This window comes from Myxocyprinus asiaticus, chromosome 36 (genome assembly GCF_019703515.2).
Source record: "Myxocyprinus asiaticus isolate MX2 ecotype Aquarium Trade chromosome 36, UBuf_Myxa_2, whole genome shotgun sequence".
NCBI lineage: Eukaryota > Metazoa > Chordata > Actinopteri > Cypriniformes > Catostomidae > Myxocyprinus > Myxocyprinus asiaticus.
This window is the reverse complement of record NC_059379.1, coordinates 15,928,740-15,950,824: the sequence shown is the minus strand read 5'-3', so window position 1 is coordinate 15,950,824 and position 22,085 is coordinate 15,928,740. Positions and strand designations below refer to the sequence as shown.

General features: G+C 38.0%; 1 protein-coding gene and 1 pseudogene across 1 annotated transcript in view; one reads left to right on the top strand and one right to left on the bottom strand.

The window, feature by feature from the left end:
- LOC127427363 (TANK-binding kinase 1-binding protein 1-like) overlaps positions 1-22,085 on the top strand; it is a 66,881-nt gene that overhangs the window by 690 nt on the left and 44,106 nt on the right. The gene's annotated exons all lie outside the window — the stretch shown is intronic.
- On the bottom strand, positions 11,514-12,977 carry LOC127426815 (uncharacterized; annotated as a pseudogene).

Below are 22,085 nucleotides of genomic sequence, written 5' to 3'. Positions count from 1 at the left end.
ATCATCATTATTATTATTTCAAGCCGTAAATATCTGACTGAATTGAAATTAATAACCAGTCCCTGACGAAGACTAACGCAGTGGATGGTTTGTCCCGTGCAACATAAATAACTTTTCTTTACTGTAGAGATGAAGGATATTGTTAAAGATAGCATTTCATCGCTCACTTTTGCCATTTATCAGAGGGAGGAGGAACTGTGTTTACCTTTTGACCTTAAAATGTATATGTTGGAAAATGTGGTAAAACAGCTGAACTGTACTGGTGAACTGTAAAGAATATATCATTGACAACATCAGCAGGTTTGCTCTGTTGTGTAATGAGACCAAGGGGGTAGATTTGACTTGAACACTTGGGGGGGGGGGGGGGGGGTTACAGTATAAAGAATTTGGGGGTGAATGGCACATAAACAGTACCTGCACAGCCGTGTTAAAGTGAACAGTGGCCTATGTCACAAAGCAAGATTAAGCAGCTAGCTAGATAAGTTTAAACTTAGTTTAAGCCAACTCTGAATATGCTGTTCTAGTAAAGTGGATAGGCTTTCATCGGGGTTCCTCGCCATAGTAACACACGCTAATCGGTCAGAGAGCTCATCCAGATTCTGGACCAATCAGCTGTGAGCAAATTGACAGTCACTCCCCCCAGGCATTATGCAAATGTGTTACATAGTGTGTCACGGATGTAATGGCTAGACTGCAAACCAGGCCTTTCAGGCAGTTCAGGAGCAGTGTTTTCTGTGGGAGAGAGTAACTCCCTTTGGTATGGACTTTGTGCTTTGTAACTTTGCTTTCACATTCACAAACGGCAATATTACACACTAAAGGAAAGGTAAAATCCCAAAAAGCATAATAGGGCCTCTTTAAAAACAGGGTTCAAGTGCAAAATTTTGCCCAGGTCATTGCGATGGTTTAATCAGGCAGTCATTTGTAATGATAGACTGGACAGCTCCAGGTGCTGAACACTGCGCGCGGTATCTAATACCTGGCTTATAAATTTATAAAGAATGAACTTTGATGAAAATGAATGACATGCCCAGAACTGGCAGAGCTTTATTTATTTGAAAACCCTCACCAATTAATTTTTGTATCAGAATAGAAATAGAGTACTGTACCAGCGTTTGAGTAAGACAATGTTTTAGTATGGATTTTGGTTTTAGTCAGTAGATGCTGCCTGATGCATTGTCCTCATCAATTTTCCGTGAACTCGGCATAGGTCTCAGTTCAAAACTGCTATTTGCAATTTAACAAAACACAACCGCATACCCAGTTTTAAATAAGTCACAAAACAATGCTTTTTGACAAGCTTTTTTTTTGGAGAACTACTTGATTTATGCTACAGACAGGCAATGTGCATAACTTATTGAAAAGTGATGTGGGACGGCAAACTCTTATCATGCTTTAAAAATTCCTTAAAGGGAAATATTGGCTGACTTTGTAGTTTTATGGCAACTGCCCTGTCTTTTCATTCTTCTTATCTTTGTTTGGACTCTTGGCTTGATTATTGTGCTCTTAATTAGCAACACTGCCTCTTTTTTCCTGGTGGAAGACTGTCTGCAGGAGCTAATTTAAGGGTCTGACATTGTGAGGTGAATCACTTTAGCTTCTCGACTATTCCAAGTCAAATAACCCCTCTCATGTTGCTCTTTGTTGCAACATCATGATTTATGTTTTTTTGCCTTTTATGACAAAATATATTTCTTAATCAAACCTGTAAAAATGTATTAAGTCCAGCCTCTTACAAATATGATAATTTTTCTTGTATGTTCAGTATTCTCTTTGTTTTGCTATCCACCTTTAAGAAAATAGTAAGCCATTCTTAAGTCAGTAAATTTGGAAGTTAAGGACCAGTTTATTAATGCACTAGAGAAACAGATCAGTAGGCTGCATTTCAGAAGAAATTGCCACCTGTGTCTTCTCTAGAAGGACACTTGTAGCCCTTTCACAGCTGAGGTTGGGAGGTTATGACCGCTGCACACTCATTCAATCTGACGGCACAATTTAGTATTGAGCTAAACAGATTAGGCAAATTTTAGATAAGCTAGGACATTTCTGACTTTCACCTTGAATTAATTTTTAATTAAAATGCCTACTCTTGCAGCAGAAGAAGTGAAATGGATTATTGGTGTGACACAGTGGTTGAGTATAATCATAGACCTTAGTCCTCATCCGGCCTTGATTGTTTTGTTTTTTTCTTCTCATTCTCCTTTGATAATAAAACAGCTTAATTCCCTTTATTTTTATGTGTTTTTGAATGTATACATTTTTGAGATTAACATTCATAACTAGACCATTTGTCTAAAACAAGCTGTTGTCTCTCTTATATATGCATTTGATTCTACCATTTTCTTACATATGTATTTTGATTAATGTGATCAAATTAATTATGTTTTATGCTCAATGGTGGCGTTGAGTTGTTCCTAAAGCTGTAGCAAATTAAAATGTATTTAATTAAAGTGGAACATTTTACTGTTAAGATCTTTCCAGGTGGGATTCAGTGCAGTGAGCTATGAACAATACAGAGCTAAGCACTTCTGCATGCACACTTGTAATACACTTACAAAGTACTTCAGCACCCCATGAACTGATAATTATGATTCATGGCCAAACTAGTATGATTTCATTACACTTTCTCCAGTTCTGTCATACCTCCCATGCATAATTTAGGGAGACGTTGGTTTATGTAAAGTACTTGCAGCCTGATCAATGTTTGCTTGTAGGCCATAGCAACTCAGCAGCTCACAATGAGCTCTCCAACAGGATGGAATATTCATGAATGTCCGTGCAGGTCATGAAGACCAAGAGCTGGAGAGGTACAGAAAGGTTAGCTTTGAAATAGAATGAGTGGTTAAGCCCAAGGTGATATGTTGCTTTTGCTCCTTCCGACTTTCGACAGACCTGCAAAGCTGTCAGAAAATTCAGCCTCTTTTTCCTGTCTTTTGTCCATGTTCCCTTTTTAAAAAATCAGCCTGAGGTCCCTCAATAGAGAATAGAAAGAAAAATGTTCTTTTGATCTTCTTTTCAGGTTCCAAAGGTTTTCAGTCTGTTGCATGGATCACAAAAATGCTCAGGTTTGCATTTCCCAAAACCATCATAAGACTAATTAAATTGTAGATGCCATTGGCACCAATGGTCTCTGTGATCAGCTTAAGCTTGCAGTGCTTTTGGGAAACACAGTCCTGGTTGTTTGAAGAAACAGTCTGTTTATAAGCGCAGAGCATGACTTAGCAATAAGTAGACAAATGCTTTTTATAGTTATTGGGGCTTCTCTAACTATCAGCTCTGTTCCAAAATCTACAAAGGCAGCATTTCAAAGCATCACAGGTGCGCTCCAGATAGGAATGCTTTCCAGAAACTTGCCTGTAATAAATCACGTACTTAATGTGGAAAGGAGGAAGCGGGAGCTGGGTTAACATCCACACATTAGACATTTATTGTTCCGCTTTTCAGTGTCACACACCTTAGTGACTTTTCAGCTCACTGATCACACAATCACTCTGCTTTTCAGCAGTACCAGCACACACACTACCATTTCGACACACACAGCTTCCTGCTTCTCTCTCTCTCGAACTTGTGCCCTGGCTCCTCTCTATGTGCTTGCCACATAGCCATCTTAATTATGCTGCCTCTTAGATGCCTTCTTTTCTTTTTGGACTAATTCTAAGGCAGCATGGAGCAAGCAATTCCAGAATGCATAGCAATGAGCTCAATGAAAAAAATAGATCCAAGATGACAGACGAAGCGAGAGAACTGTCCATTAAAAATTTACTTATTATTAATACAATACTGAAAAATTCCAGGAAGTTGCCCCATTTTATGCTTGACATGTTGAATGTTTTCTTAGCAGCATGTTGACGTCAAACTCTGTTGGAACCAATTGTTAGATGAGTCTCCGTGCAGAGCACTATTTGTGTGAGTTGCTTAACAGGAGTTGCTGTTTATGTAGAGGGTTCCAAATCAGTCACTTATGAGGTTCCATCTCTGTTAGGATGTTACCTTTAGAAGGTAGCTGCTTATATATACAGTAGGCAGTGAGTCAGCTCACTATTTTTTGGAGCAGACCCAGACCCATCCACCATGCTGTGGTGGTCTGGCACTGTGAAAGCATCTAAACCATGGCAAGACTCATGAACAGGTTGTTAGTGACTAAAAATAAAAAGATAAAAATAAAAAACCCCACAAACGTTTCATTAAAATCAGAAAATGAAATCTGTTGCATAACCAAAAATACAGCTTGTACAGATATTCCCAGCAAACCAGAGAGACACGCAGCATATGAACTTTGAGACTGCAGTTTGAAGCCGTTTTGACAAAGCTGATTGATTGCCGGATTGTCAGAGTACCGGCTGTTTGGCAGAAAGCAGTTTTTTCTCATTTCTGAGTACTTCAACATATCAGAGTCAAGCATATGGAGTGATTATTCATAGATGACATCTCCATCCTGCCCCCGTCCTTATGATGTTCCTGCAGTTTGCATTCATCGCCGTGTCACCATACTGCTGTGTCCACACTCGCTGAATACGGGTCAATAGCAAGGTTACGGTCATCTGATTGAAGCCCAACCAAATGCTTCAGCATCTTGTCATTTCATAGGTAGCAATTTATCATGCAGGCACAGTCAAAGCAGATTCACAGACTAAGCTTCCTTTAGAATGACCTCTGGATGTGGTTTGGACGATAGAGGTACTCTAAGGTAATTTGAGTAATTTTAGGTAATCTAGCACACAAAGCATAATTTAATACATTTACAATAAATAATTATAAAATGTAATGCAAGTCATTGATTTTGATAAGTCAGTGTGCATGTCATCTAAGGCTGAGACTACTTGTTCTTTGTTGTTTTTCCCTCCAAGTCCCCACTATGTATCACAATTTATCTTATATAACTGGAATCAGAGGTGATGACCTTCACACTCCTCTATGCAGTGCAGTCACTCTCTGGGGATGGCTGGCCATAAACAAGCCACATGGGCTCCTGAGTCTCCTATTTGATTTTTCATTTGAATCTGGCTTGGGACAGTTATGAATGACACACCACAGGCCTTTATGTGTGCTTTTGTGCTGCATCGCAGGATATATTGTGGTTTTGCTTGCATGATCTTTACATTGTTTGCAGACATGTTTTTACCCAATGCTTTTATGGTACAGCTGTCTCTTTGGAAGCAGTTGCTACAGTAAGTGTTACCGAGTTGCTTAGAATCGTTGCCCTCAATAATGTAGCACTTGCAATATGTCGTACAAATCCGAGCTTTCTAATTTTCCAATTATCAGTGAATAACGCCTTGCTAATTGGTCGACTGTTTGAAAGTAATGTAATTGTTCTGTAAAATGATGGCTTCTGTGGCCCACATAAAGTACAAGGCCTTACCATGGAGGCGTAATGTAATTTATCTGTGTATGTATAAATGAGAACGCGTGAAAAATGGAGAAAGGGGAGGTGTGGGAGAGAGAGGGGGAGGGCGGGTTTATGAGACATTAGGGTGAAAAATGAATCTAGCGAAGACGTAACAAGACGAGAGGAGAGAGAAAATTGACAGATGTAGAATGAGGTGAAAAACAGAGGAGGAGAAACAGATGACAATGGAAAGAGGAGAACACAGACAGAGTGTGTTTGCTAGACATGGCTCTTTACCCCTCAATGGAAATATTTTCATTTTCATTGCGTTTCTCTCTCATGGAAAACCAGGTTACCCACTTGCATTGCACTCAGTGCTGGACTGCTAAGATTCCCCCAGGTGGCCCTAAAAATAACAGTCCGCTCTTCCTATAGTGCACTTTCTTTCTCACTCATCCTGTCTTTCCTCCCTCTGGCAGTGCACATTGTTGACAAAGATGCTATGAAGGTTATGAAGGATGAAGGGAATGAAGGATATTGTAAACACAAGTGTAGCATTGTCACTAATAAACTAGAGTTATTAGGCACCTTCCAAGAATACATTACACTTCGGTGTTTCAAGCCTGTTTAAAAAAAAAAATTTAAAAAACTGTAGAGGTGCAAATCACATGTTTTTGTGATTAGAATTATTAGATATGTTAGATAAATTATCTCACTTAAAATTAACCTAGCATAAAAAGTATCTAGATTTAAACATCAAATGTTTTTCTTCAATTCATGGAAAACATAAGTATATCAATATCTACAAACTAGCATTTGGTCCCAAACTAGATAGCCCTTAGTGAGTGACAGCTGAATTTAGGCTATACAATTTTTGTATTGCTTTTATTATTGCTGTTGTTATTTTTGTTGTTATTGTATAATAATACATTATATGATATTATATTATATTTATGTAATTTTGATGTTTATTTGAAAAAGCAAATAGCAAAAACAATTGAAAATATCAAATATAATATCCATAGAAAATAAAACAGCTCAAATAATATGAATTTTCACCTCCTAAGGTTTAGGATCAACATTTTCTGAGGGTTAAACACCTCCTTTCACTAACTATTTGTTGAAGAAGAAAAAAAGAAAAGAAAAAGAAATCAAGAGTTTCAGGCCTTATTTTCTAGATTCAAAGATTATCTATATTGTAGATTATTTTCCCATTCATAGAAAGTACCATTATCAATTAGCAATTGCCCCATAATATGATGAAAAGGATAGTGTGTGTCTGGCGACTTTAGCATCAAGCAGCAGTGCCTTTCAGATTTGCTGTAATGGATGCAGCAGAGAAAGAAACTGCTTGAGTGTTAAAAAAAGGATGTTTTCTGAGTAGCAATCATCACCGTGGTATTGGAGCAAGTGCATAAAAGAGAAAAAACAGATTCTGTAGACAAGTGCAGAAAAATGTATTACTGAGAAACAGCTTTCTAAGTATATATAAAAAAAAGCATGCAAAACTGAACTCTGTTAAGAGAGATTGAAGCTCTGCCACACAGTCAATTTGGAACTGAATTGTTACAAGAAGAAATGTGTTGTAGGTTGCACGTGACAGCTTTCAGACAGTTTTGTTTTGTATGCTTTAAGTCTGTATTGTGCTGTTCCAAAAATATGGGATACCAGTCAGTTTATTCTTCAATAGTTGATGCATAAAGTGTCCATAGATTTTTTTCACAGATATTCTTTGTAGTTTGAAGTGTGTATGAGGTCATTGAGCTGCATGTATAATAAAAGTATTTCATGACAACTACCCGCATAATGAAAATTGCATGATAATAACATAAATAGTTTAGTGTAGAAAAACTTGTTTGATTTGCCAACGTTATTCTGCCATTGGTATTTGGCAAGAGGCACGCTATCATATGTGTGTGCACAACATGTGCACATTACTTCATATACTGTATGTTTGCGTGTATGTGCATTATGTGTGGGTGTTTGTTTGTTTGTTGGATATTGTGAAACGCTTGTGTCACGCTTGTTTTTATCAAATATGTGTGATATCAGCATGCTAGCATCATGATACTGCCACTCTCAGTTCTCTTTTCTTCGTCTTTCTTGGAGAGTTGCATGATCAACTGTCCCTTGAGTCTCTATTTCAGATTCTTCCTTTCTTGTCGAGAAAGAACAACAGAGCAGATGCTGATCACCCTGTCATTCCACATGCGTGCGTGTGACGTCAGAGCCCGCCTGCGTGTCTCTGATTGTCTCCAAGGCATTCATTGCTATGTGTTCATCTCTGTAGGGTTCACTGCCGTGGGTGTGAGACTAAAACTGCCTTTTTGTAACACCCCATTTATGGCTGTTTAATCAGAGCCAAGTGTTTATTTCTTACCTCACTGCACTCTCTCTTTCATGTCTCTTGCTGTTTCAGTTTCTTTCAATTCTCTTTCTTTCTGTCTGTATCTCTGTCTCACTGTATTGACAGAATCTTTATTCCAAAACCTAGTGAGCTACTTTTCTATCTACATAGGCAGCACTGCCATGCAAAGCAAAATGCAGTAACTGCACAATTATTCAAAAAGTTATAATTTTGAGTTATAAACAAAATGTAATTACTGAAATCGGGTCTCTTAGACTATGATCTTTCCTGTGATAGACTGGCTTGACTCACTATGCCTAGATTCAGAGAAAATAGAGTGCAAAAATTGCTAACTATAAACTGAGTCCACACTAAGCTAAGGTTTTCCGAAGCCATATTTCTTAATTTCAGTGTTTGTAGGGCAGAGCTGTCCTCTTAGACAGCATCCTAAATGTCATGGAACCTCATGCATGAGTTAGTGATTTAGAATGCTATTCCAACATGATCACATGGAAAGTCAGCATGTTGTCTCCGAAAGTTCCAGTACACTGGAATAGGACACAGTATTCTGACTTTCTGACAAGCAGCACCTCCCATGAGACATTTGCATCGGTTCAAGAATGTTTATTTTCCCCTGTGGCACAACCGGAAGTGTGCTGCATGAACAATGTGGGAGACCCAGGTTCGGATCCCATGGGAAAACCAAGAAGTAATCATTTAGCATAATCAGTAAGAGCATGTTTCTGAGGTTTTTTTTTCCGTCTTACATTACATTTTTATGCCACTCGTGATCAGGTTTAGGTTTGGGGTTGGGAGGTTTAGGTTATAAAATATGCATTTCTCTTTACTGTATTATTTGATTTATTGCACATTTTGTAGGTGCTGAAATTTGACTCTATATATACTGATTTTCCTGTCAAAATGTGTTTAGTTCCTTGCCAAACAAAACAATGTGTACCAATAGTGTTTTATTAACATTTTACAAACGAAGCATTCCACAGTATAAAGATAGAAATTCACAAAAATAGCACCAATTTTAGTAACATTAAACATCCCAAAGTCTAAGTGAGAGGTTGACTAATTAAAATAAATAGTCTCCATTGGTTGAGTATTCATTGCAATGGCCATTACATTTCTAAAATCCCCATCCTCCACAATATTAATCAGCCAGCAGGCTGTGGCTATCCACTTTACTACAGCGATCGTGAATCCGCATTCATATGATTTACGCCATTTTGAACTCCACATGAAAAGTGCTGCAGAAAATGTCTTGTTTTGCTTTTAGTGCTGGCACTGCCCATGCAATTATACTTCATCTGAATTGTCCATAAAACAGAAGTGCAATGCGGCGCAGAGGAAGCACTGGTGTTGTACTCCAGCAAGCTTTTATGAATGTGGTTTTAGTTTGCTGCGCATGTGATAGTTGACAGACCTTCCATGGGAGAACTCCAACAAGATAGCCTACTGAAACACTCCCTCATGAGTGCCATGTGTAGTGTGTTTGAATTTTAGGTGATAGTTAAGACTTGATGTGCTGCTGTGGTAATTAAATCCCACCTTACAAAGGATGCAGAGTTCCAACCTACTCCAACCAGTGTTCAGAACTCACATGAAGCTGAATATTATGTCAGAATCTAATGTCAAGTTGTTAAATGCATCAGTCACATTTATAAACATGTATACATAAACAATTAAACATAAATAAACATGTTAAACATTTAAACTTAATTGCACGTGTTAACACGTTAATCTGACAACTCTAAAAATAATGCATAGTGCACACAAATATTGGGTAAAATATTAAATCTTTTAAAATAATTTACATTTATAATCATAATTTCTCTCACCTTGTCTGCCATCTTGGATTTGTTTTTTCACTCAACTTGTTACAGTGCATACTTGAATTGCCTTCTCCGCTAAAGAAAAATGCATTGCTGCTTCAGAATCTGGTCAAAACAAGGTGAATTTGGCCATGTCTACGCTAACATGTTTTTGTTTTAAAATGCATTGATTTTGCTACATTTATGCCTCTTTTTCAAACACTCTAGAATGGCATTTTTGTACACCGGAAACTTTGAAAAATTATTACGTTAGGAAATTTATTGGTGATCTTAGAAGCCAGCATAATTAAGATTCCTACATTTTGGAACAGTCTTCACACTGGGAGTGCGTCTTTGATGCCTTAAAATGCTGCCTCCATATGCAGCTCGCTAAGTTTTGGAACAGAGCAAAAGTCTGTAAACCCCCTAAACCTGATTTCTAGTTTGAAAGTTTTGTAGGAATTCACTGGAAGTAAATAACTAAAGTGGAATGCATGCTAAATGTCCTTGCGAAGGACATTTCAGGGCTTTCATTTTGGTAATGCAGTAATATAGCAACACACACATTGGAAACACTGACACACATATATGAAGAGAGTGAATTCCAGAAGAGCAAGCCAAGTTTTTTTGATAATTCAATCCTCCATGCACTCCTCCTCTTTGCTGAAGTTGCTATGTGACAGAACACTGAACTAGAACACCTAGTGAACAGCACCCAGGGTGCTGCCTTCTACTATCGAATTTGAATCACTGCAGATCTGAGTCGCTGCCAGGTGTGGAGAGGGGGCACTCGTTTTATTTATGTGTGTCTACAGTATTGAACATTACATTAATTTTGAATAATGCACTCATAGGCTGCATATGTGCCTGTCTTAAAATGTTTCACTGTCTGCCATTAGTCTCTCTTGCCTTAATCTCCCTCTGGATGTGAAAGACAGACAGACAGACAGGGATGGATGAATAGATCGATAGATAGATGAGTAATACTAAGCTGTGCAATTTTGCTTAATATTTTATTCCCCCATCCATCTCTAGTTCCACCTACAGATGCAGCACCCACACCTGCTCTGATTGCCCTCACTCTGCTCACCTTCCTTATACATCCTTCTGCCCTGAACACATCATACACACCTATCCATGTTTCTTTTATAAATCAACCTGCCTTGCTGTTTACATACACTATATGGCTAAAAGTATGTGGACACACAAACACCACATATATGTGCTTAATGAGCATTTAATTTCCTGAATAGGTAGTTGGTACTCTTCTAGGAAGACTTTCCACAAGATGTTGGAACATGGCTATGGGGATTTGCTGCCATTTAGACACAAGCCTCCGTGAGGTCGGGCACTAATGTTGAGTGATGGGGTCTAGCTAACAGTCAGTGTTCCAATTAATCTCAAAACATAATTAATAGAAGGGGTTCACTTTTGGCAATAGTGCAGTGTACACGCCTCACACATATACCAATACGTTGATTTTCACAAATCCATTTAGCACATTATGCTGCTTATCCATTAGGGAACATCATAATACTATGGATTTATCCAAAATGAGCACATCACCCTCCAGTTTGCATTTTTGACTGCTGTAGAATCAATATCTGCCTGGATGCACTCCTACTCCTACTCCATGGTAAAAATACACATGTACACGCTCTGATTTGCCTACCAGGCTCAACCACAGTACCTCTGCAACACCCACTCAGTTATGTCGCTGGTCATGTCAACTCGTGTCAAACCCATCTCTCTCCAAACGGAACAGTTACTTTACGCTATCACCACTGTCTACACAGTAGCCCAGCCTATAAGGAGTAATTCTTAACAAGTCAGCATTTGTCAGATGTCTTTATCCAAAGAAATTTACTGTGAATTCAAGAATCAAATTTTATCGATATATTGGTTCCCTGGGAATAAAACCCATAACCTTGGAGTTGCTCGTGCCATGCTCAACTTGTTGAGTTTGGTGATTGTTTGATGCAGGCTAGCGAAGGGTGTGACTGATGCAGTCCCAGTGTTACTTCATCATTTTGGGCTGGGAGCTGGGATGTCTTCTGCCATAGGTCATTTTACTGATGGTGTTTGGCCAGTGGATTTGGAGGATTCTTCTTAGACATCCATTGATAAAAGTTTGGACTTTGTTGGTTGCGATCAATGTTGTCCTCCAAGTCTCTGCTCCATACAGCAGGACCTACTTCGCGTTGGTGTTGAAAAAGTCTGATCTTGGTTTGTTGTGTTAAATCCTTGGAGTTCCATGTCTTCTTTAGTTCATTCAAAGCAGCACTTGCTTTGCCAATTTTAGCCTTGACATCGGCATCTGTACCACCCTGCTTGTCGATGACACTGCCCAGGTAGGTGAAGGCCTCCACCTCTTCCAAAGCATTGCCTGCCAGATTGACTGGGACTGTGCTGGTGGTGTTAATTCTCAGGAATTTTGTTTTTTCTGTGTGGATGCTGAGCCCGAGTCGTGCTGATGTGGCTGCCATGTTGTTAGTCTTCTCTTGCATCTGCTGGTGCATAGTAGGGCCAGATTGTCTGCAAAGTCCAGATGATAGAGCTGTATTCAAGGTGTCCGCTGGATTCCATTTATTTTCTGTGCTGCAGATGTCTTCATAATCCAGTCTATGTAGCTTAATATAATCAGCAAAAAGAGAAATGGAGAAAGCAAACAATCTTGACTGACTCCTCACTTCGAAGGCTTCATTGAGTGGCCCTCCGTGTTCTATCTTGCAGGGCATTCCCTCGTATGATTTCCTGATGATTCTCATAAGTTTATCTGGCACCCCGTACTGGCGGAGCAGTTTCCAAAGGGTCTCTCTGTCCACGCTGTTGAATGCCTTCTTTTAGTCAATAAAGTTGACGTAGATGGGGAGAGTTCCATTCCATCGGCTGCTCAAAAAATTATGCACAATTTTGCAAACTGGTCTATGCAGGATCTACTCTTGCGGAAGCCAGCTTGCTTGTCTTGTAACTAAATGTCCACTTTCTCCTTTATTCTGTTCAAGATGATATTCTGTTCAGGTCACCTTTCTTCAGAATCTTGATGAGGTTTCCCTCTTTCCATTCTGATGGTACTTGTTCCTCTTTCCAGATGTTTCCAAACATAGGGTTAAGCATGTTTACTGATGTTTTGATGTGTGTCTTTAGTGACTCTGCAGGGATGTTGTCAGGCCCTGCTGCCTTTCCATTTTTTAGTTGTTTAATGGCTTGTCTTATTTCATCTTTAGTTGATCTTCTATAGTCAATAGGCAAATCCAATCTTTTTGATAGTTGTGTTTTATTGTAAAAAAATTATATATATATATATATATATATATATATATATATATATATATATATACACATATATATGCTAAACATTAAAGGATGCCTTGTTTTGCATACAATTTTGGTCATAAATACTGCACGCGCATTTGGTTCAATTCCCGTCATATGCTGTATTATTGTCGTCTCACCTCTTGCATCCTATATAATTTATCATGCTTCTAAGACCTAAAGATAGATGCTTCTACAAATAAAGTGTGTGCGTGTGCGTGTGTGTGCGTGTGTGTGTGTGTGTGTGTGTGCGTGTGTGAATGCAAGGTAGCAAGAATGTTGCACACCTGTGGAACTGCAGTGGTCATTTTAATCACAAGCAGTAAAGTCACACCTCCCCTGCTGTCCTGTTAACAGCCTGCCAAGTGAGAGGCCACAAACCATGTCAGGGATACACAAACACACACCAACATGCACACAGTACCCCCCCCCCCCCCACTAAAATAACAGGTGTGTGCTTGTCTGTTTGTGTATGTGCTATGATATCTACATTACAGCTGCCAGATCCCTATGACAAAATGGGCTTGAGTCCGATACGACTGTGTCCTGCTGTCTGTAATTGCATGTGGCTCATTGGTAAATGTTTAGGATGAGAGCCAATTTCATGAGCAAGTGTGACTGTAGGAAATTATGCAATAGCACTGTCTGCAATAGAGTGGTGATCAGCAGGGACAGTTGGATGCTGGCATTCCTAAATTTGGGATGGTTTGGCAGATTATTAAATAATTCAGAGGCTAGATGTGCCAATATCTCTTGGACTGGTTTGAACACTAGCATAATTTCAACAAAATATGATGCCCACCACATCATTAATGCAAATAGTCTTCTTCATCTGAACATCATGATGGTTTGTGTGACATTTCAATGAGCACATTTGGATGTCTTATGTTGCAAAATTCAGAACATCTGCTAAGATGTGTATTTTAAGTTTGACAAAGAAATGCTCATCCATTCCATAATAAGACAAGTCTGGTTACACACATGGCACATTTTATTTTACTTATTTATCTTAGCCCTACAAATCATACATTATAACATGTTTCACAGATATTCATACGGTGTAGTGTAACATAACATTTAAAACAAATTTAAATCTAAAAAAAAATAAAAGCTTTTTTTTTTCTTTTTTTGCAGCCAATTTGTTGCCATTTATAACAACTAGCTAAGTTGCTGAAATATCAGAAAGAGAGAGAGAGAGAGAGAGAGAGAGAGAGAGAGAGAGAGATCTTTGCCTCAGGGAACAAATGACTTCCTGTTATAATTGCCCTAATGAAGCAGAGGAGAGCTGTGGAATTCATAATAGGTGTGCACAGAGTATAAGTGTTCTCAAAATTAGGTGCAAAGGAGAGAAAGACAATAGGAGAGGAAATGGAGCACAGAAAGATGGGAGACGGATGCCTGGTGAGCTAGCCATGGGAAGAGTGTCCCATTCTGCTGTTTTCTCTCACATCTTGCCAGGGTTTTGAGCCCTGACAAATTGTCATATCTGTGTTATAATCCCTGTACTTAAATCCTTGTTTTCACTGAGACTGGGATGGCTGGATGTTTGTCTGAGAAAAGAACTGCATAGGAAGTCAAGAGCTACATTTAAACAGCAGCTGAATATGGTTGTCAGTCATGTTTTAGAGTGCTAAATATGGTTCTGTTCACACGCTGTTCTGTTAAAACCAGGAGTGACAACCGCATTCTATAAACAAAGTGTCTTTCCACCAGAAAAGCTTCCATCAGTTTTGTGGTCTTGAATGCAAACAAAGTGCTGTACTCTACACCCAGTAAAAAAAAAAAAAAAAAAAAAAATTCCAGTTGAACTTGCTGCTTGATTGGACTCGTATTTTAAATAACATGTGTCATTGTGATAAGACTTTTTTATTGAAGTTACCATCTTTGACATTTACTTTAGTCACTGTCACTATGATTAGAGGTGTTATCCAAAGTTATTGCAAGAATAGAAATGGGGCTTGACTTTGCTTATTCATTCATCCAGACAGTATTCAAAACTCTCTAGTAATCTATATGAAAAGGACAATTCGAGAGTCACACCTGTTAGTAAATGCAGTTGTAATCCCATAAACTGATGTGTGAGCATTGCAAAGATGTTTGCTCTAACATAGAAATCACATGACACTAGTGTATTTTGCTGCAGCTATCTTCACATAGAGAAGCCCTGTGTGAGAACACACTTGTATTAATGTAGTGGGTCGGAAAGTCTCTAAAGTGATATTCTTCCACCTACACACATTCACACCTTCATTAGAACAGCAATCCCCCTCCATGCTGTTGAGCAATGCCCAAGCAAATGTATCAGTGTGGGTGGGTGTTTTTCTGGATTACCCATAAGGATGAAGAGAAAGAGAGCGAAAGAGAGCGTGAGCAGGATAGAGAGAAAACCCAGGAAGAGGTCCAAGGTTTCTTTGTACGTTTATGAACATTGGTATGCATATAAGTGGTCAAAAATAGCTCACTAAGCAAGGAGCATGTGACTAATTTTGTGTGTGGTAAAAGCTCCTCACACCTCTGAAATGTATCAGATGGACAACCTGATGCTACATGCATCTCCATATCATCTTACATAGCATACAGTAAAAATTTTACATTTTGTCTGGTTACTGCATTACATCTGTTTGTGTATGTACATACTTAGCTATTGTTTGGGGACACATTTGTCCCCAGAAATAAGCTAAATCTGACAAAACCTTAGTTTGGGATGTCCTCATTCAGAAAAATGATCCATAAATAAATTGAAAATGTTTTTTTTTTTTTTTATTATTCTAAAGATTTTCTTTCTGGGTTAGGAATAGAGTTTGTCTGTAGTAGGGGTGTAGTGGTCGTGGCGGTCGAATCGTGGCACTATACACCGCGGTTCAAAAATGGGACAATACGTATCATGGAGATTGGACCGCTTTTGTTTGTTTTTGTATTTTTTAATTTACAAGCATCTGAATCAAATATGTGCAATACCCTACGCCTACGTAATGCGAGCATACACATGTAAATTCCTTCAATGCACACAAGGAGCTCTAAAATGTGATTACTAGCTGAATCTGCGAGAACTGAAAGTGAATCCATGTAAGCGAATGTAATACAGTGAGCAGGAGAGAGAAGCGCCTTCTTAGGCGGGCAGGATCTGGGAGCATATATTACAGAAAACTTCCTATCAGAGCTCAGGGTTAACGTGCGGTTCGTAGCTCTACATACATCCTGGGGCCACTTCTTTAAATCATCCTCCCAAACCTCTATTAAAGATGTAACGGCTATCCGTGTATTGTCCTGATAAAGCTCCGTTAGGCTGTGCTCACACACAGAAGTATGAATTAATGATCAACACCGCAACGAAAAAAAATTATGAACGTACGATGCAACTACAACTGTGTTTACTTCTTAGCGGAAGTACCTCCCACATTTCACGCAAAGCATCACGGGGCATAGGAATAAGTTGGATACTTGTTCGTTTATATTTTCGCGGGATATTGCCGTGAGCCTCTGCTGACATCGTGCGCATCAGAGCGCTTGAGGCTTTCCACGCGCTCTTCTGGACAGGAGCTGGTTGACGTCCGCAGTGCGGCTCAGTGAACCTCGGACTTGGAGTTCAACTGAATGACACACAAACGCGCCGTTCATGGCATTTATACAGTATATTCTCTTAAAATTCCCTTGTTTGGGCATTAAAATGTGATTGGAATTAGAATGCCCAATAATATTGTTTTTCTCAAATAACCCGATTAGATCAAATAACCGCGATCAGACGGTTATTTAATAATCACATCAGGCCTAGCAGTTATCAGACATTTTTATTTCTGCAGCCATGAAATTAAAAGCACGTCAATTTTGTTTCTCCATTTTCATCTAATTTTTAATTCACAGCAGCCGTTTGCGTGTCGTTGGTTGCTTGGTAACAGACATGAGAGTTGATTATCAAACTCGATGGAGAGGTTTAGGATTTCCTAACTAAAGATAAGATACAATTTTGTAAGATAAGATAAGAATCCTAAATCAAGTAAGGACATTGTAACATGTTCTAGTCGAAATGATTTGAGCAAAACATAATACAATACTCACTAGGACCTTGTTTAGCTGGCATTTGTTTTGTTCAATGATTCAAAATAAAATGACTTACTTTTTGACTCGCTTCTCAACATGTCTCTGTTTATTGACTGATGGCACATTACATGTTGGTCTTGTACGTCTGTTTCTCAAACCATTTGTAACATTTGCTGTAACATAGTGCCATCTTCTGGATTCTTGAAGAACAACATGTATTATAATTAATGCACATCATCACAGTAGTAAGGGTGATCCGATCACATGGTCAGATGAGACACATCGCTGTTGGTCGCACAAATGTATCTCCTGTGAGCACTTGTGACATATAGCATCACTACATCATACATTAATAAACCAGAAAAATGTCACAAAAGACAAAGCAGCATGGAAAAATGGTGCACCAGGTACAGCTCAAATTTAATCTACTGTAAGTGCACACGAAGACACTGAAGAAGATCCGTAAAGATCTCGTATATGTAAGCTATTTTTAAATTTTTACGATCGGACATTTATTTCCTTTTAAAGCCATGTGTCGCCAAAGTCATGAACAGTTTAAACTCTTGATTTAGCACAGCGGTTGATTGACAGATAAGGAGTGGCACTTTGCTGCTTTCCGGACGGTGTTTACAACGTTTCAAATGCGTTTGTGACTACCTTCGTATGTGTTTTTTGTGATTCAATCACAAAAGGTTTTGCACCCCATTTACACCTGTATATAGTGCTGATCACTTGTCATCAGATCATCTGAATCACATCCTAATACCAGCTGTAAATAGGGTCTGAATGACCGCTGCCGTAGCGAATGCTAATGAACGTCTTCTGGCGGAAGTTCATCACACATCTGTTTCCCCAGTAAAACCCACTGGAATAAGGTGGATAAACTGTGACCGTGAACGCAAAGCGCTCCGGTTTCACTTTAAACGATCATGTAATGGCAAAGGTTTATGGCAAGCCACAAGTCTCAGAATAACACGATAGTTTTAACGCATGTACATCTAAAACGGCGTATTTTGTGGCGTTCTAAACAACCATAAAGCCGTAAATGACACTGTGGTAATTTCAAACGGCGTAAAAAAAAATTGTGAAACTAGTTTAAAATGCTGTATTGGATGGTGTTTGGTGTATGTGAAAAGCACCTCTTTTTACACTGTTTGGCTTGGCATATGATGCCGTAAAAAAACGCACAAAAGCAGCGCTTTTTATGCCGTTTTCTATGTAGTGTAATGAGCCTGCTGGTTTTCACAGCCATTAAAGTTTGAGGTGTTCTCACCCAATCAGTGATGAACTGAGTCAGGCCAGACCAATTCACTGCTGCAGGTTATTTCTGCCAATTGCTCATTCAAGTCAAACAAATCAAGATGGCCAGAAGAAACTTCATTTTCCGTTGCTGCCGGTGTACGGCTCAACTGGTTTTCATGTTAACTGGAGACCTTCATCCATTTGACACCATATGTGAACGACCGGCGGAAGATTAGTTGATTCCGAAAATCATGCTTCTGACTCAATATTTTGCTCTCCGTTAAATGTAAACTTAATAAATGATGCTGGCATCATTGTACAGATTAAAATAAGTGGTATTATTTGATCAAACGGCAGAAGTATGCAAGATTAAAAATAAAAAAACTCACGAGGCAGGAGATTCGAACTCGGCCATAAATAATATGATCAGCAAAACACTTCAGCACATTATTAATTTGAGCTACAAGACTCTGAACTTATTAAAGGGTAAAAAGACAAATGACTTCCATAAGTCAGACATGGAGACTAACTTGTTGATAAAGTTGATAAAAAAATCCATTTTGTAGATAAAGTTAGTACCGTATCTCAAAACAATTAAGAAACGGTTTCATAATAATGACTTTGTTTCTCATTGTAATGAGATACTTTCTCATTATTATGAAATACAAAATCACTTTTTTAATCAGCTGTGGTGCAAACCAGCTTCAATAGACATTCAACCATATTCAATAAAAAAAATAAAACATGACTAAACATATTCTTTTGATAGAAAAATATATCTTCATATGTGGTAAGTTATCACAATGGTAATATCCCAACGTGATAACGCTTTGTTAAAAATTTTTACTCTTTCATACAGTGAAAATAACAATAGCAATTTACTACAAATAGACCTTTGCTGTGTCCGAAATCAACCCATATCCGCTCATTCACTAAAATAGCAGATGTAAGTGCACAATATTAGAAATGAGAGATCGAAAAAGGGTGTGCAACACTTATGTAATGTACTCTGTGCATCGGAGATGGCACGCATACTTTTCCATGTGTATTTTCATCTTACATACACTGTAGCTTACTTTGGAAAACGATGATTATGATGATGATGATAATAATAATAAAAGCTTTATTTTGTATCTATACATACAGCATGTTGTGGTTTCATTCATGGTATATTACAGTAATACAATAAATCTTCATTCTATTTGTCATGTTTAGTATGTTCATAATGATTAAAAATAATAACAAATTAACAACAGGAAAAACCACACATGAACAAGTGTATTTTATTCATTTATTTATTTAATATAATTATTTATTTAATATCATGAAACCCATCCAAACTCTGCTGCATTTAGAGAACAGATCACAGGCGCATAGTGTCCTCATCTGACCACAAACAGTACTGATGTCCTCAATAACAGTCATTAATAAGATGAATGCATTACCTACAGGTGATAACCCATTTATTTTTATAATACATCTTATTATAATTTCCTGTGTACAGTTTTCTGAATTCAAAATGTCACCTCAGAAATATAGAGAAGAAAAGCACTGGTGCATTAAGATGAATTAGTGGGGTAAAAAGCAGCAATTCATTACAAATCATTATAAATTTAGCTCACTATATTTTACTTTTTTTTTTATCAAGAAATGATTGATAAAATATATATATATATATAATCCTTGAATCTAATTGGACAAGAGATGTTCCATGAGTGCTAATGATCTCACACCATCATCACTCAGATGCTTCACTGTATATATTGCTCCTCTTGTCTTCGTGCCGTTCTAAACTAAAGTGTAAGAGCAGTGCAGATGTGTTAAGAGCTATCTGTCTCTTTACATATAATTTTGTGACATTACATACTGTACTTTAGCCAGTAGATGGAAGCAAAAGACCCTTTTTGTGTGTAATATGAGCTAGTTGGTGACATGAAGTCAGGGTCACTCAGTGTTTACGTTCAACAACACTCCGTGGTCGCTTGTATTACTTCTACACTACTAAAGCTAGGAAATAGCTTTAAACAGCTTTAAACTACACTGTAAAAAAATCCTGTTAAATTTACGGTAAAAAACTGGCAGCTGTGGTTGCCAGAAATTCACTGTAAAAAATACGGTAACCACGCTTCAGGCTTTACGGGATGTAATTGTGATGCCTGTATATTTTACAGTGCATTACCGTTTATATTATTAAATTAAATGAACTTAATACTTTAATCTTCTGAAACTGTAAAAATCTGCTTTTCACTTTATAATGTATTGTTACTCACCGTAGTGTTTACAGAAAGGCACATGATGACATGAAGTTAATCAGTAGTGGCCTTTCCAAAAGCAATGACCAATAAACATATAGAGACTGTACTCAGTGTCACTCACACAAACATTTAACACCATCAGGGTAACACATGTGAAATTTAAATAATGCACTAAACATTAACTAAACTACATCAAATATAACACAGAACACCCCAATGTAGATAAGTGATATTAAAAATAAAAATAAACAGCTGTTCCCATAAAATATAATGAAATGTGATGGGTAACACAGGGAATTCTGGGAACTGAATTCTGTTTTTTTAAACCGTAATTTTAACAATAATTTACCATAAAAAGTACATGTACTCTCTTGTTAAACATAATATGAATTTTTACCTTTAATTATACGGTAAAATCATACTTTTTACTTGTAAAAAATTAAATTTTTACAACATTGTACTGTAAAAAACATGTATTGTCTTAAATATATTATCATTTTTTACCGTATATATTTTAAGTTAATTGCCTGTTTACCAATTAACGTTTTTTTACTGTAGCATTTTTGCAGTCTTACGACAGGTTGACGATATAATAGGATATGGCAATATTTGTTTCGAAAAATATCATGAATATATTTCTTTCATATCTCTCAGCCCTATTGTACACTTGTAGCCTTACTGCCATTACGCAGAATGCAATTTTTGAATGCCATGTAAACAGACTAGGACTGTTTGAATCATCCATTGGAGGGAGGAAGAAGGGGAGGAGGAAGAGAAAGAATCGCTCATTGCACAATCTCACCCTAATCTCCTTTGTTAACCATATTTTAATTATTATTTTGGCCTATTTAAGTTTTTAACTGCAGGGTCACATTACTCACATGGGTCTTCTAAGCAAATCTGTTCAATAAGAACATATTTTTCTGTTGCCATTAAAATTAAACTTATCAAAAGGGCCCAATAAAACATTGTACTGTATTATGTGTCATGTAAATTTAGATCTATCTTTAGACCTAATTTACACCTATCACGTTGCATGCACAGACTGAGACTGCCTATTGATTTCAGTGCGATTTTATCAGCACTTTTCTATCCTGTGAAACCGTGTACGTCTTTCCAATGATCAAAATATGTTAATATCATTTATTAAATGTCCCTTTGTATCTGATAAACTGAGAAAGATGCGAGAACAATAAGTGTAGTAATTTATGGACTTAAGAGCGGTTCATAGCTCTAGTTAATTTACAAGCATTTGTAATTGCTACTTAACAATGCTAGATAATGGGGGCCTGGGTAGCTCAGTGAGTATTGATGCTGACTACCACCCCTGGAGTAGCGAGTTCGAATCCAGGGCGTGCTGAGTGACTCTCCTAAGCAACCAAATTGGCCCTGTTGCTAGGGAGGGTAGAGTCACATGGGGGAACCTCCTCGTGGTCGCGATTAGTGGTTCTTGCTCTCAATGGGGCGCGTGGTAAGTTGTGCGTGGATCACGAAGAGTAGTGTGAGCCTCCACATGCTGGGAGTCTCCGCAGTGTCATGCACAACAAGCCACGTGATAAGATGTGCGGATTTACTTTCTCAGAAGTGGAGGCAACTGAGACTTGTACTGCGCCACCCGGATTGAGGTGAGTAACCGCGCCACCACGAGGACCTACTAAGTAGTGGGAACTTGGCATTCCAAATTGGGAGAAAAAGGGGATAAAAAAAACAAAAAAACAATGCTAGATAATGATGCTTTT